At 48.4% G+C, this 16,562-nt stretch overlaps 1 protein-coding gene and 1 non-coding gene across 2 annotated transcripts in view; one reads left to right on the top strand and one right to left on the bottom strand.

Moving 5' to 3' along the window:
• Window positions 1–16,562, bottom strand: part of LOC126518342 (membralin) — a 249,140-nt gene that overhangs the window by 188,720 nt on the left and 43,858 nt on the right. The window contains exon 2 of the mRNA XM_050168191.3: window positions 1,324–1,428. The gene's annotated coding sequence lies outside the window, so the exon portion shown is untranslated. The remainder of the gene's footprint in view (window positions 1–1,323; window positions 1,429–16,562) is intronic.
• TRNAR-CCU (transfer RNA arginine (anticodon CCU)) lies at window positions 8,374–8,446 on the top strand. Its single transcript has one exon. It is a non-coding gene; the product is annotated as a tRNA-Arg (tRNA).

Below are 16,562 nucleotides of genomic sequence, written 5' to 3'. Positions count from 1 at the left end.
CAAAGCAAGAAGCACGATTCTTGTAAGGCCACGACCAGCATATGCCTTCGTTCTCATAAACTTCAGATGGGCTAGCCATAGGTCGTGATGTGCGGTGCGTCAAGTGTGCTGCCGGTCATCCCCTGCGCGTTCTTGCAGTGCAGTGAGAACGAACAGATTTATATTGAGAAAAGCCGGCAGAAGTATACCGCGGGACCGGCCTCACAGTCTAACTTGCGGAGTTCGTTACGACCTCCTTTCAGCGCTATATAGGGCACGATACCCGGGCGAAATGAATTGGGCAACGGCATCGCGATAGTGTACACCGCGACATGGATCCGTTGGCCGGATCACTAGCGCGCACGCCCCCGCACAGCACCGCGGCGTAGTTGCGCGCCGAAGGAGAGAAACCCAAGCATTGACATTTCGTAAGCTCGCGTCGAAGGCTGGAGTATAGAAATCATGCCGCCCGCCTCGATCCCGTATATGCGATCGTCGTCACCGTCGCCTCGCTGTTTTCGTCAAGACACGTTGGCGTCCACTTTTGTAATGCTTTGCGCAATCACAAGCGACGCTGGTTAGCTGCAGCTACAACCAGCAAATTGTTTGGCGTAACACCGATCCACGCAGTGCGCGAAATCTGTGGGTTTTTTTTTTTTTTTTTTTTTTTTTTTTTTGCGAATCTTTTGATGTGGACCCTCCCGGACTCGGTTCCTTCCTAACCGTGGCTGCTTCTCTCTTGCACGAAAGCTCACACTTAAAAAAAAAAAAAAACGTTAATTACTTGTTCGGTTTTTCTATCACGTCAACTAGGCTCTTTCACGTGATCGCCGCGTGTGTCACACTGCATAGCAAGGGTGCGCGAGAGCACAGATATGCGCGCGCCACCATCAAGGAGGCAGGAATTGAATGTGCGGAGATATGCGTTGTATCTGAATACTCCGTACTTGTTTCACTCTTTTCTTTCTCGCTTTTAATGTCATTTTGTCCACCAAACAACATCCTATCACGGCGATAAGGTTTGTTATTAAACGCGTGAGGTCGAAAGCAGGCACGGATTTGTCCCCCTTAGATTTCTTGCTCTATTTCCTATTCTCTCTCTATACCTTTTTTTTTTTTTAAGCACTATTCTGGAGTAAACAACAATCCGACGCAACCATATTGCTCGTGCAGAAGAACTACCTCGCACACACACGCGTGTGAAATCGCTGCACCTGCCAAGGTCACACGAGCGGGCGAGCATCACAACTCGAAGTTTGCGCCCCGCGGGTATACGGGGGGGGGAACAAAATCACGCGCAGGCGCGATCTGCACGGAATGCAAAACGGGAGAACGGTCGCTTACCTTGTCGTTACTGCCACGCTCTCGGCGCGCGCTCCAAGAAAGATGCACGGTCGTTGGGGGGTCCGTGCTACATGCAGCCCCAGTGCCGCACCCGACAGCAGCGACCTGCGAGAGAAACAAGTCGGATTAAGCACGTGAAATCTGAGAGAGAGAGAGAGAGAGAGAGAGAGAGAGAGAGAGAGAGAGAGAGAGAGAGAGACGACAGCAAAGAGAAATGTCAAATCGATATATGCTCGACAAGTATTCCGGAAAAATTCAATTTCCGTCAATCTCGCGGCGAACTGTTCTTTACGAGGACAGAAAACGAAGGTCGAAAGCTACGTTCTTCTATTCTTTTTCTTTTTTTTTTTTAATTTCGAGCCGGCACACTGGACGCGAACTCTATACCGTATGCTTTCGTCAGTTGTGCATCGGCGGAATGAAAAGGCGCGGTTCCAAGCACGCGCATGCTTATATGACGAAGTTTATGGCTAATTACAGTGGGTAACAAAAACAAAATTATATTAAACTTTGGGCCTTCGGAGCTATAAACCGCTCAGACAGTTGACGCTGCGTTTATGCCCGAGCGCACAAGACCCGGACACTTGGCCTTTCTGAGGATCACCGCCACGTTATTCGTACCGCGTGGAACGCCCATCGCATACCGTATTCCAAGAATGTATTGCAAGTAAACAGCAAGCACACCACGAAAATACGAATGCGCTTGCCAGAGAAAGTTCACTGATAACCGGAGAGGTTAGGCTAGCGAAAGGCTCGGTACAATACTGCCGGTTCAATGTACGGCTTGACTAAAACGAAAGAGAGGTGTAAAAAAAAAAAAAAAAGAACTAAGAAACATACGGCCGCGTGCACTCACACACAAATTCATAAACGCAGGCAGCATGTGCGTGATTACCACGGAAATATTAAAACCTAAAGTGTGGAGCTACGGGGCACCAGCAATACACAAAACGTTTCACATTTCTCTTCCCCCTCGTATAGTCGTATACTGAACATCTGGTCCTATAAAGCAATCGGGCAAAAAAATTGTTTTTAAATAAATAAAAGTAAACGGCAACTGATAGCTTAGAAACGCAGGTAAGCGAATTTCTCAATAAAAAGAGAACACTATCATTTTTTTTTTTTTTTAACGTACGTCATTCAACGATACTCCGCGACTTCCGGTTTACAGCAGCGCCATCTTGGGGAACCTATAGGCCTATGCGCGCGCCTGTTGATAAGGTACCCCAAGATGGCGGAAGCAGACGACAGAAGCGGATGTAACGTCACATGCATACTATGTATACTGGAGTAAAGCCAGCAAACAAAAAAACAAAACACACGCGCCCGTCACAAGGTAGCCGTGTATACGGCAGCGGACCGCAGTATGCACGGCCAGGACTTCCTGCAGCGTTGTATTGAAACAATACCCGCGGTGGCCGACTCGCAAATCACTCGCGCAGAAAGGCCTCAACGTGCGAGTCATTCAAAATTTGCACAGAACGGCGGCAGCACACCGCGCACGCGCACCACAAGCGCACGCAAACAAACGTTATTGGTTTGAGCAGTTCGCCTGAGAGCTCGTTATAGATGCACAAAAAGAAAAGAAATGCGAAAAGGGCCACTGCTCAGCTTCGAAACAAAAGTATGGCGAACGCGGAAACTCGCCGAAATAACTCTCAGAACACCGCCACGTAAGCACCGTCGTGCCTCATTAAAGGAACACTATACACATTGAGAAACCCTGACTCAGTTCAGGCTCACATTCGTCAATTTCGCGGTCAGAGGCCGATTACCAGAAGAGGAAGTGAAGGTCAATGTTCCATCTTTATTTATTTAGTTAGGTAATAAAATAACGAAACGTTATTTATTTTAGCTTCGCACCGAAACACCGGAACGTCAGTGTGACGTCACAGGTTCCTCTTTTTTTTTTAGAGTTTCTATCTCGCTTTCTTTCCTTTGTTTTAATATAATGGAGCGCATCTTTCTTTACCGATAAGCAGTTCACTAGGTCCGAGCAGACGGCGTCAGAATTTATGACGTCAATGCTGGCTGGTGCAGAAACGTCAAAGAGGCGTCTCCACGCGTCTTTTTGTACTTTAATATATATTGGCTTACGCAATGCCTCCTCTCGCAGTAAGAGTGGCATTTCTTCTTCTTCTTCTTCTTCTTCTTCTTCTCTCTCTCTCTCTCTCTCTCTTTTCTGCTTTCGTAGAAGCGTTGTAAGGTGGACATTTTGGTTCGCGATCAGTAATGTTTATATGATGTTTATATAAGCCCAGTAACCATATACAAACAAAATAATAATCATCGCAGTGCAGTTTGGTGCGGCTCGCGGTCAATGAGGGTTGGGACAACAGGCGGCGCGCTGCTGGAAAATGAAGATATAAGGAAAAGAAACGTGATTCCCCAACAACCACAGTAACTACTATATAACGTATTGTATATATTGCACAGCGAGGGGAAAGAACCAGACTGTGGCTTCAAGTGCGAGTGACCTGCTCTTTATTGGGCGAACTTGCGCCCCGAAAAGGAAGCAACCACTCGAGCACAACGGGAGCTGCGCTGAGCACGCGATCGTCGAAATCGGATCCGCGGGTCAGACGAAAGCGTAATCGCAGGCGCACGCGTACCATTCTAGAATGTACAACACTTAATTCGCGTCGCTCGCACGCAGTCTGACCACACAGGGTTCGGCGACAACACAGACAACGAATAGAACAAGCGATAGCGTGCGAGAGACTTCCGACACAGAAAGGCGCGTATCGCATTGAGCGACAACGTTTCAACACTGGTTAGCCCGTGAAAAAATGGTCACCGGAAGTGCGCGTGTCATCATACGAAACCAACAGAGAACACCAAGAAGAAGAAAAGAAAAAGAACATCCGGCATTGTGCATTCATCTACAATCGGCGGCAACATGTGTTCCCCTTTCATTTCCCTTTCTATTAATTGTACATTTTATTTTTTTAAAAGAGACACCTAATTTTCTGTGCGCTATCATTGGCTTCATTGTCTTTATACAGTTGTTAGCGACGAAAATAGAGCCCGTCGGTTTCCAACATTTTTTTTCTCGCCAACCATATATTGACATTTCAGCCCGCTAAGGAATATTCGTATCCCTGCTTACGTATGTGACGTCACCGCCGAAATCCGTCGACTTCGTGTTATCTGGGCGGCCTGATTATGTTTTGCTACGGAGTCAGCCAGGTGTGGCGCCAAAGACGACAAAGATATTAAAAAAAAAAAGACAATCGGGCGGGAAGACCTGGAACCGATTTTCAAACCAAATTATTTGATTTAATTTGAATTTTGATCTTAATTTATGTATCATTGTCGAGCTTGGAAAGAACTTGTGAATAAATACACCTTTACGCGTAATCTAATATTTAATTACAACCCGTCACAACATGATGAGAAAATATGCTACGAAATAAATCTTTACAGGGCGCATTAAAATGTACGAGCTTGACCGGTCCCTAGTGACGTCACAGGTCAGAGAGCGGAGCCCTTCGCTGCTTCGTAAACGTCTCGCCCGAGCTGACAAAAAAGAAAAAGAAAGAAAAGGTCGAACGAAGTGAAGACAGTTCGTTTAGGATCTCAATGTTTCTAACACAGTGCTCAGATGACAGAAGGCCCTCACGTTCAGACGTCATTTATAATGGCACACGTTCCCGTGGAAAACCGTGCTTTCGAAAAGAGGACAGGCATAACTGAACAATCCCTTTCTAAATGCTATTCCTTTCCGTTCTAAGTCAGTAGTGTCATTGGCCCTCCGCCAAAGTTATCAAGGAGATCAGGCGGCCGTGAACGGTGGATGATAAGAGCGGCATAGAATCGAGCGAAAGGAATCGCTACGTTATATGCTGGCCCAGATCTCGCTAAGCATCGTCCGCATCCGCAACTCGAAATTCGAGGGCTATCATCGGCCTTCATGCGTGACGTCATGGGTCGTAGCGAGCAGGCCTTGCAGCCTGCAAGAGTATGACCACCGATTCGACCACGGCTACGCGTCTATATACATTAGTGCCGTCACATTATAGCGCAGCTTAAGATCGCGCGCAGCACGGCCGACGCTATCATAATTCGATCAGTTGGAAATGTAACCGATTCATTAGTCTCGCTTCTCGGGGAAAACGATGAACCGTCTTTCGGCACGATATTTCACAGGCGACATGCAAGAGTGCAGCGTATATTTACATATATAATTTCACGCATGGTTGTCCCCCACACGGCATAGTGTGCCAACTGCATCAAATTTTGCAGGAATGAAATCCTATCAGGGGTTTTTTTTTTGTTTAGACTATATTTCTTTTATCTTGTCTGTAGCATATAGCAGAATTGTAATCTCAGAAATAGATTGCTCGAGGAACAATTGGTTGCACAAGAAATCGAAATGCATAATTGAATTACTAACAGTTCACAACTTAAATTTAACTGATCACTTTGTAATCTGCACATACTGACATTTACGAATCACAGTCGTTGCGTTTGCAAGGCGTGACCGCTCTGAACGAATACGGCACTTTGCGTCGCCTGCAAACGTGATCGAGCGGCAAGATATTGTGAGGGCAAGATATTGGGTATAGTGACACGTTGGCACGAGATTTGTTGGAGGCTTTTCATATTAAGAGCCACGAACTGCATCAGTGACACTTCTGTTTATATTTTTGGGAACGATTTTTACCAATTTAACACGGTGGTGTGTGTGTGTGTGCGTGTGCGTGCGTGCGTGCGTGCGTGTGTGTGTGTGCGTGCGTTACTATACATGATAGCAAGAAAACCATACATTCAGCGGTTCCAAAACGAGGCCCTCGTCAGGCTAAAGCACAACGCGAACTTCGTTATCCCTTGATCTGTCGCCTTCCGCCATTCGCGAATGAAAGGGCATAAATTTTCCACAACGGTGAAAACAATGGGCAGGAAAATCGCGGAATCAATTTATACAGCAGGGAAGCGGGGCACGCACGGCCTGATCTGCTTAATTACGCGGTAATCACGTGTCCCGCCAATAAGAGGAACAAAAAGATGCCGCGCCATGCGTCCACCCTGTATATATATATACACGCACTCTTACGGACATCTCCCGCAAGTAAGGAAATCTGCGACGACAATCGTTCACGTTACACAATGGGGAGAAAGGCGCGCGCCACCAATACAACACGAAGATTATACAGTGCCGTGTTCTTAAAAAATCAGAAAATAACAACAATAACAAACAAGGCAGACGGAGAGACGAGAGCAGGCAAAACACAGAAAGGAGAAAACGACAGTCTGCATTAAAAGTCTGACGTCATGCCGGCGCGGAAGCGGCGAGGTTTTTCTTCCGGCGCGTGAGCCATCGTTCCGCTGCAAAACTATAGCTTCAGCGTATACTACATGCAGTGTGATCATACTGCAGTTTTATGGAATTTCTAAAGTCGCCTGTGGCAGATTGCAGTATTATTGTCCTTGAGCTGGATTATTCAAAGAGGCGGACATTGCTTACACAAGAAATCGAAACACATATTCAACTAACAAAAATTCACTCGTAGGCATTTTAACTAATTACTCTACGGCACACGTTGCAATTTACGCATTGCAGCTGGTGAGCTCGCAGGACATATCAAATGCAAATGAATTTTCACGATGACGCCAGTATCGAGATATTGTTTCCCAAGGTGTGGGACGAAATACATGGGCGTTCCAGTTACCTTTGTGCTTCAATACATAAAATAGTGGAACAACAGTGCATTCTTACTGCGACTTTGATGGCGCATATCTCAAAATCGGCGTCATTCTGGAAACTTATTCCAATAGTATACGCCCTGCGAGCTCCCCGGCTAGAATTCGTAAATTGCAATACGTGTCGAGAAATACTTAATTCAGATGACAATCAGTGAATTTATGTTAATTAGTTTGAATATGTGTTTCGATTTCTCGTGCAAGTAATGTCTGCCTCTCCGAATAATGTAACTCAAGGACTGGAATTGTGTTATCTGCCAGCAGGCTATTTTTAAAAATTTTCAGTAAGACTTAAAAGTGATCACTCTCAATGGCGTACGCGATTGTCCTGAGAGTATACAATGCAAGCATCGCACGTTAACAAGGGGTCATGCAAGTGTGGCTCGAGTTCGTTTCGCATACACGTAAGCCAGACCGAACTGACGCCCGACCTGTTCGGGTATTACGGCACCGCTATGAGAGCCGATTGCGACATAAAGCACCTATGCCTTCGCAGGCGACGGAACAACTGCGTTACCAGCCGCGATATCAAGAAAACAATGTTTTGCCATGATAAGGCATCGAGTGTACGCGGAACAAGGGTCGCACAATATTGTGGACGACGAACTATTTGTCTCAACTTGCGATAAGAGAGTGCGCATATTCGTTTACACGGAGTGCAACGAAGCGCGCGCACTAAAATATGCGCGTGTGCGAATGTTCGAAACTTTCCAGTAACGAATCGATTAGTCCATATTCGTAAGTGCGAACATTTTTTATACTTTTTTCGGATACTTCAGAACGACAACTGCAGCCAAATAAACGTAAAAATTTGAGCAAAAGTGCGGTAAATTTTCACCTGCGTGGGCCCAGTGCAAGACATAAAACATGAGAACTTGTGCAGTGGAGCAAACTACGTCACTTAGGTAGTCATACTTTAGAGGTTGCACAGCGATCATTCGCACTTTCTGAACAGCCCTGCGCATGCGAATAAACTACTACTCTGCTTCTAATGCTCCGCTTGTGCTTTTAATAAACCACGTTTCACAACGTACTGCGTAATAACAGAAACGCGTTAACCTTAAGAATACTGGGATGTGAACATCATTTCATATTTATTGTGATAACGGCTGTTCATTCATTATTCGAAAACTATTCTATAAGTATTCGATTCGTTTTTGGCACTATTCGATTCGCATTCGATTTGGCCTCAAAAATTACCATTCGCACACCCGTACGAAAATACGAAGGAGGCCAATATAAACCAAAGTCAGAAAAGCATAATAAATTTCCAGCCTCAAGAAAACCGGGAGAGCGGCAAGCTGGCGTACGCTAGCGATGTCTGCCAAGAACAAGTTCCGACGTGTCGCCCTCGTGGCCTAACGGATAAGGCATCGGTCTCCTAAACCGGGGATTGCGGGTTCGAATCCCGCCGAGGGTAGAACTTTTTTTTTTCTTTTTTTTTTTCGGTACCCAAAAATGTACACTCTAAAGCAGCACATTTAGAGCCATTACCATTTTATGCATTTGTTTTCCTCCAAGCGTTCGCAATGCGAATGCCCACACCCGCTTTCACAAGCTTGGGAAACACTTCTGCCATTGAGTTCGGCAAGTATCATTAAACCGTACGTTCAGGCCTACACGAGTTCAGACTTACCTCAAGACATATCGCACGCCGTCACGGTTTTCGTAGATCTCAAATCCTCGCACAATTTATAAAGTGCAGATTTCACAATACAGTGGTACAATAATAAGGATTAAAAGGGGCCAACGTCAAACTTTACCGAAGCCCGGTGACGACCGTGAATTCCCAGGTTGCTATCCCGTCCCCTGTTCTATCCTTCGGGTGAGCGGATGCTTTGGAGGTGCGGGTGCTGCGGAGCGTTGAGATAGCATGGGCGCGGTACCGCAACTGATCCGACGACTGTGATTGGCTGCGATACAGTGATCAGATTCCCTAGTCGAGTTGCCTAGGTAAGACGACGGTACTAAAAAGCGGATACTTTTCGTGCTGTGAGGCCGAGGTGTCCTGATGGGAACTCGGACGTTTAACTTGATCCTGCATGGAATGGGCTTTCGTAACTGAAGCCTAATGTCAAACAAACGAATGTATAACTAATAAACTAACGTCAAATAAACCCTTTTTTCTTCATTCCTACTACCTGACGTATTCGTCGATGAGGTTGGCGGATTCCTTGCTCCAACGCCACCTCGAGCAACAACATCATACGCAGCAGCTGACAGCAGTCCTCGCCCCGAGCTACCTCTTTTCCACCCCACCGAGCAACAATTATTCTTCTACATGCCTTCAAGCTTTGGTCACAGCACACATGCGAAGGGTGTTGCTTATTTTGCTGCGATAACGTTAATCGAGCAAAGATGCACGAGCAACGCCGCTGAAAGCGACGGCTGCCTCCTTTCCCGAGCGCAGTTCGCAAGGCCACCACCTGTGGCGCGACCATCGGCGTGCGCGCGCGCGTGTGTAAAGCTGAAGATGAGAGTTCGGCTGCCACCGCTCTCTCTCTCTCTCTCTCTCTCTCTCTCTCTCTCTCTCTCTCTCTCTCTCTCTCTCTCTCTCTCTCTCTCTCTCTCTCTCTCACACACACACACACACACACACGTACGCACGCACACACACAAGAAGAAAAAGAACGAAGAGAACGTTAAACAGGTCTCGAATTCAGAAGCAGCACACCGGATAAGAGCGATGGAACTATACCGAACAGCAATTAGAAAGAAATCGAGAGACAAACGTGTTATGACAATTCAAACAGCAGGGCCCCACTGTTCGAGGCTATAGATCAAGGGTGTTTGAGAACGCGGTGTAGCGTGAGAAAATTTGTTGACGACTATACGCGCGAAGCATAAATCAGCGCAAAGAGAGAAGCACAGAGAGCTAGAAGACACACGAGTGCTCGTCTACAGTCCTGTACGTTAAGCTGTTTTATCCTCTGAGAATGCCACACCAATTGACCGGCGCACCCGTATACGGTGTATACATGCGTCCCGTGCGGAGATAGCGCAGAAACTATGTCAAATATATTTTGCTACTATGTTGCAGCACTCATCCAGAAGTGAATGAGGGCGCATACAGTTTCCCTTTCCGAGGCCCTGGCTTAAATAATTAGTATAGCGGACAGGTGATTGACGTAGTAGCTCTGCGGAAACCCGCAAGGTGGAGAGAAGTAATGAATAAAGGGAAACCAGACATCCACCCGTTCGTAGCAATTGCTACAAAGGAAACCCATACGAGTTCATCGAAAGGAAAGCCTCATAGTTGAAGAAAAATTCGTCCTGGTCCGGCACTCGAACCCGGGACCACCGCCTTTCCGGGGCAGCCGCTCTACCATCTGAGCTAACCAGGCGGCTAGCAGATGGCAGGGCGAAGTCGAATTGGTCGACAACACGAAGCAAAGGCAAGTGTTTGGGTTTCCTTTGTAGCAAAAGGTGAGTGAGACTCTGGTTGTGGGGAAAAGCACGGAGGGGACGGCTGGATGAATTCTTGTGTGGCAAAGGTAAGGAACACAGAATGAAAAAGTAACACAGCGTGAGAAGGAGCAATACATCATTTAAACACATTAATAGCACGTGACTGTAGCAGACTACTGGACAAAATTACTTTATCATCTTGGTCAAAGATGGGCACCCAGAACGCACGACAGGAATTTTTTTTCTTCCTTCTTTGGGGGGGGGGGGGGGGGGGGGGGGGGGTGTGGCGGGGCGCGGGGGGTTACAAACAGACTGCTGCTGCGTCACAGTGCGTACTATAACATGGCCCACTATACCTCGGGCATTTGTTTTGAGCACGTGCGTGGTCCAAACTGGTGCAGTTTTCGTTTTCGTCTCGCGCGCTGACCTTCCCCCCCTCGAGCGTAATGAGCAGTTCTATTTTTAAACGGCGATCACCGCGAGCACCGTGGGACGACGCGAGGCGCCTCGTGGACGGCGGCTGCCTTGCGGCGGCGACGAACTCGACGCGTGCTTTGCGGAAAAGCGGCCCATCCGTCCGTCCGTCGGTCGTGGGTAATAGAAGAAAAACAGGGTGGCCCCCAGCTGGGCGATAACAAATGGCCGCCCGCAGAGTCCGGAACACACGGTGTACAAGTCGGCGTGTGCGTATACGCGTACATGCACAACGCTAGCGCAACTGGGTCACAGGTGCGGTCAGACAAGTCAGGCCCACTTGGCGGAAAGAGAGAGAGACCACGTGGGTTGCACGGGCGAACGACAAGACCGTTGCACGCGCGGCAATAGGGAATATAGGTATTATCCATAAGCAATTATTTCATTGCAAACGTATCCAATCAACACGCCTACATTATTATTTTGGTGGAGGTGTTGCTCTGAGGCGCACTTAGTGGCAGCTACAGGCGTTCGCAAAAGGCGACCTTTCCTCGTCAGTCGGTGGGCGAGCCAGCTAATCTGCTGGCTCGTCCACCGACAAAAAAATATTTTGTTTTGGTGGTAGCCATGTTTCTTTCAAGAACTGTTACAGGGTCCGTCGGTTTTGGCTCACTTGGTTCCTATTATCGCAGTAAAAAGACCGGGAATGTAGAAGTGGACAGGACAGGGCGCTGAGGTCTAAACGTGGTTCGTGCATGTGGACACATGCGCAAGCGGTTAGCACACAGTGCAGACCACGTGCGCATGCATATATGCGCGTGTATCACACTTCGGCCTGCAACGCAATCAGATGAAGCTACAGCGCCTGGACTGTCCTCTTCTACCCGTCGCATCTTTTAACGTACGCCCCCTTTACATGCAAAAGGCGAGGCGCGCACCAGCGGTGAGTCTTGTTATAGCATGCCATGGCATGCGCACGGAAGCAAACTCTGCACAGGTTAGAGAACAACAAAACGTTTTCTCGACGCTAGTGCAACAGAAGGCAGCTTTAGAAATTTCGCCCCCCAAGCGGCTGTTGCTTACGCCAACACACACACACACACACACACACACACACACACCATTGTACGGCTTTCGAAGTGTTTTTTTTTTTCATTCTAACCTAAATGTGGGTCCCCCCCAATCCACCCCCTCTTTCCAATGCTTCCCAAAAGCTCGTACCATCAACTCCGAAAAACAAAAATCATAAAACGGGTAGAGTTCTAAGACCGCATGAAGAAGCTCACCCGACCTGCTATAAATATATGACCCTATAAAAATGAAGTAAATTCACAGCAGCATTTCTTATGCGCCAAGCGTTGCTTTGATTCGTTCATCCCCATAAAAAAGAAAAAGAAACAAAGAAATAGTGCAGCCAGCCCCAGCCTACATCTGCAATTTATCGAAAGTAATTGAACAATCCATATAAAGTTTCCGCCGCTATCGGACTGCGTTGCCCTCCTCGCAGCGCTTATTTTGGTACCGATAACGACAATCCTTTATTCGACGAACTGCCCTGGCCAAGCACATACTCGAACAAAATTTATTTCCTGCTCATCGACCACGTTTAGGCGCACCGGCATCCGGTGCCGTTCGTGCATACCGGACGCAGACGCGCAGCTGCTGCAGGTTCGACGACTCACTCACGGTCACGTGTTAACAAGTTCTGCAGCTGCATATATTGTACCGTGTTTTCTCCTCGCCTATCTTTGCACTGTAGTGCAGGGGGCTATACTATCTATCATCCTATATACTATATAGTCTATATAGTCATCTATAACTATACTATCATCCATTATGTATAGCGTCGAGAGAAAAAAAAAGAAATAAAAAGACGCCTCGCCAGACAACACGTCCTTGGCTGCGGCTTTGGTTGACTGCGTCAGCACGGATAACAAAATATGTAAACTACACTTCAGCTTAGCTTAGCTTAACTTAGCAGCGAAGCAAACCGTGTGCCAACCCTGGGCTGACGGCCCGCGCATGAGCTAAGACTAAACGAGTAAGAGAAACTTGCTTCGCATAACTGCTGCTGTTACTTCGTACGAGCTGCGCTAGCACTGTCGTAGTTGCAGTGCACGTCATTCACCCCGTCCAAACGTGTGTACCGCATATACCTAACCAGAAGTCCAAATAAAATAAAGCCTGCCTGCCAACAGGCAGCGACAAAGACATGCGGAAAGTCTCAGCACTCCTCTACAGGCTTTGAGTACTTCAGGAGAGAGAGAGAGAAAGAGAAAGTGTACTCGAAATGTACAGTACGGGGACCTCGCATACAAGGCTCCCCAGTGAGAGCGTGGTCTTTTTGGGACAAATCGCCCCTTCGTGTGTGGCGACTTCCTGTAGGCAGCGCTTATATTTCTCGTCGTCTTTCAAGATGAGAAGGAAAAAAAAAGGGGGGGGGATCATTCAAATTATCGCTAAAGAGATGCATCGTACCGTCGGAAACCGGGACTCGAACCTGCCGCTTCGGTTACACGACAACAGCTCGAAATGGCCTGCCAGCTACAAGTTCCCCAAATCAGCAGCCGAACAGGCAAAACGCACGCTTCGCATCGCTCGCTGAAAACCGACAAACAGAGCCTCGAGGCGAATGGCGGATTGCTGATGCGGCGTGTATACTGACGTCCACATACGATGTGGGAGACGAGTTGGCAGATCAGACAGGCGACGTCAGCAACACAAAAGCACGCACTTCCTGATCCATCTTCACCTGTCAAATCGGGGAGAGGAAGGGAGGAGGGCGAGGGGGGGGTCGAGCTCATTAAATCGCGGGTATAGGAGCCTATACAGTGCTGTCGGGCGTGCGACAGCAAGTCTCTCGCCCGCCGCTCGTTACCTATACATAAAGCGGCGACAGTTGCATCGAGACGGGGTCAATTAGGCGAGGTACGGTTAGCAATATGACAGGGTACACCGCAGCTCGTTAGCTCTTTTTTTTTTTTTTTACTTTACGGCTACGTAACACGACCAGGATATGAATCGTCGCAATCGTTCGTTCTTTTTTCTTTTTTGCTACGTGGTCTCACGATCACCTGTCAAGTAGTTACGTCAGTAACCGAACCGTCGTATCCCGCGAGTCGTCGCCGATTCCGCGTCCTATATAGTTAGCCTACACGTATTTCGCTACGACGCACAGAGGTCGCTCAGCCTCGCGTAAGTCCCGTGGTGCACGCACACGGCCCACCAGCGTCTTCTTCAGGGGCAGGCTTGCAGCTTTTGCATACGCGCTGCACTGGTTCAAAAAGAAATTAAATACCGAGGTTCTATACGTGCGAGAACCACGACTTGGTTACAAGGCACGCCGTATATAGTGGTCGACTCCGCATTAAATTTGGTCACCTGGGGTCCCTTTTTTTTTCTTTTTAACGTGTACCCACAATGCACGGTGCGCGGGTGCTCTTGCATTGCGTCCCCATCGGGATGCGCGGCCGCCAGGGCCGGCATCGAACCTGGGACCTCGAGACCAGTAGCGCAACGCCGCAGCTACCATGTGCTAACCTATAGCACGGCGGGTGGCGCTGCACTTACTGCCTTCACGTGTTTAGAGATGCGCGACTAGTTGGATATTTTAGTAAACACACGCGTAACAAACAACGCCGCGAGAACGTTTTGAAACCACACGCATAAAGATGAGACAAGGCCATGCGTTACCCGTCATCGCAGAGCCTTACTTCCCTCTATTGTAATTTGAAAAAGTCCGTCGTATATATACTACTCATTCAAAGCCAGCTTACAAACCGAAGTGAAATTTCCTTCCAGCTCGCCTATAGCGTTTCAGCGTCCCTCTCAATGACGGAACGAAACGGGAGCGCGCACAGCGTCGTCAAGCCTCTACCTCCCACGGCGGCCCATATACCTCTGCCCTTTCCAAATGGCCGCACATGTCTGGGTCGCGCGCCAGCCCGCGAAAGGACGTGACGCGTGACGACCGTCAGCAAGCGCGCCGGTGCGCGTCGCCACGCCCTCCTTCGCGCACGCCCAAATGGGGAGGGGGGGGGCTGCTCGAACCCCCCCCCCCCCCGTACATAGGCGCATGCTCAAGCAGGTGCTACTTTCTACTTCGGAAAGAAACCAGTGCGCACGGTTGACATCTCGGCAACTTCGCGAACATCCTCGACAAAAGAATATGGCAAATCAATTAAATTTAATTATGGGGTTTTACGTGCCAAAACCACTTTCTGATTATGAGGCACGCCGTAGTGGAGGACTCCGGAAGTTTCGACCACCTGGGGTTCTTTAACGCGCACCTATATCTAAGCACACGGGTGTTTTCGCATTTCGCCCCCATCGAAATGCGGCCGCCGTGGCCGGGATTCGATCCAGCGACCTCGTGCTCAGCAGCCCAACACCATAGCCACTGAGCAACCACGGCGGGTAATATGGCAAATCAGCAGTTCTGCGGAAGCCCGCAAGGTTGAGGAAAGTACACGAAATGGAAAAACCGACATCCATCCGAATTCGGATGGATGCCAATTTTTCTTCAATTGCGAGGCTTTCCTCCTGAGAAACCCGCATGGGTTTCCTTTGTAGCGCCGCGCTACAATTCGGGTGGATGCCAATTTTTCCCCTTTCATCATCGACAAAGAAATAAACATGGCATTTGGCATCGCTTAAACGCGGCATCGTTCATAAAGAAGTAAACGTGGCATTTTTACTACCTCAGATTTTGCCTGCGGCAGCAGGACAATGCTCGAAATCGACAGTAAGCTAATTTACACCCTCGTGCGCCGCCTTAAGGGTGTAAATTGGTTTACAGTGTGAGAAGCTCGAAACATCGTTTTGAGCCGTATGCATTCCTCAATCCGTTCGCTTACACAGCAGCGTGATTCGCCGCGCCGTCATGGTCGTCTTCGCATATACATGTCATCGTTAACAAATAAGGGTGAGCGAGATTGCGGGAGTTCTGCGCAAAGTTTAATGCGCAAGGCGATATTTCAATCGCTCCCCTGACTGAAATAACGTGTAGCGAGTGAGATCCGGGCAGAAAGAAAAGCTGAAGTCTGGTCGTTTCTTTCTTTGCCTGCTTGTTAGTTTGCTTCATTTGCTTGTTTACTTGCTTCTTGCGGTTCGTTGTGCTGTTTTACTGAGACGCATGTACGCCCGGGAGCGAAGTTAAACCGGTAACTACGTGGAGCGTAGTTCGGGCATATTTGAAACGTGGGCTTCACCCACCTCGCAATCCCCACGTAACGCAACACGAAGCCCTCGCTAATAAGCAAGGCATAAACACGTATACGTTACCGCACAATTAGTCCGCTGTAATTCGAAAGTGCGCGCAGCATCGCACCGAGTAAATTGGGCGCACCGACGCCGGACGGTGCTGTAAATACGACCGAAATAAGGTGCCTCGATGTACCCCTCGCGAGCTGTGGAGGAGGTGAACGTTGAGACACCTTATAGTGCGAAATTCGTTCCGTGTAGGTGGGTCTCTCTCTCTCTCTCTCTCTCTCTCTCTCTCTCTCTCTCTCTCTCTCTCTCTCTCTCTCTCTCTCGCCTTCTCTCTCTCTCTCATGTTTCTCTTCCGCTCCTGTCCTCCTCGGTCTTCCAAGCATACCTTGAGAAACCAACTCCTAGGACGCATGATTTTGGGAAGCTGCCGCAAGCAAAACACGAGACTTGAAGGAACGGCCAACACGAAGCGGTTTATCGCGCCAACGCAAAACTTAAATAGG

This window comes from Dermacentor andersoni, chromosome 11 (assembly GCF_023375885.2).
Source record: "Dermacentor andersoni chromosome 11, qqDerAnde1_hic_scaffold, whole genome shotgun sequence".
Lineage (NCBI taxonomy): Eukaryota > Metazoa > Arthropoda > Arachnida > Ixodida > Ixodidae > Dermacentor > Dermacentor andersoni.
Note: the sequence above shows the minus strand (reverse complement) of the source record. Positions and strands in the feature narration are given on the sequence as shown.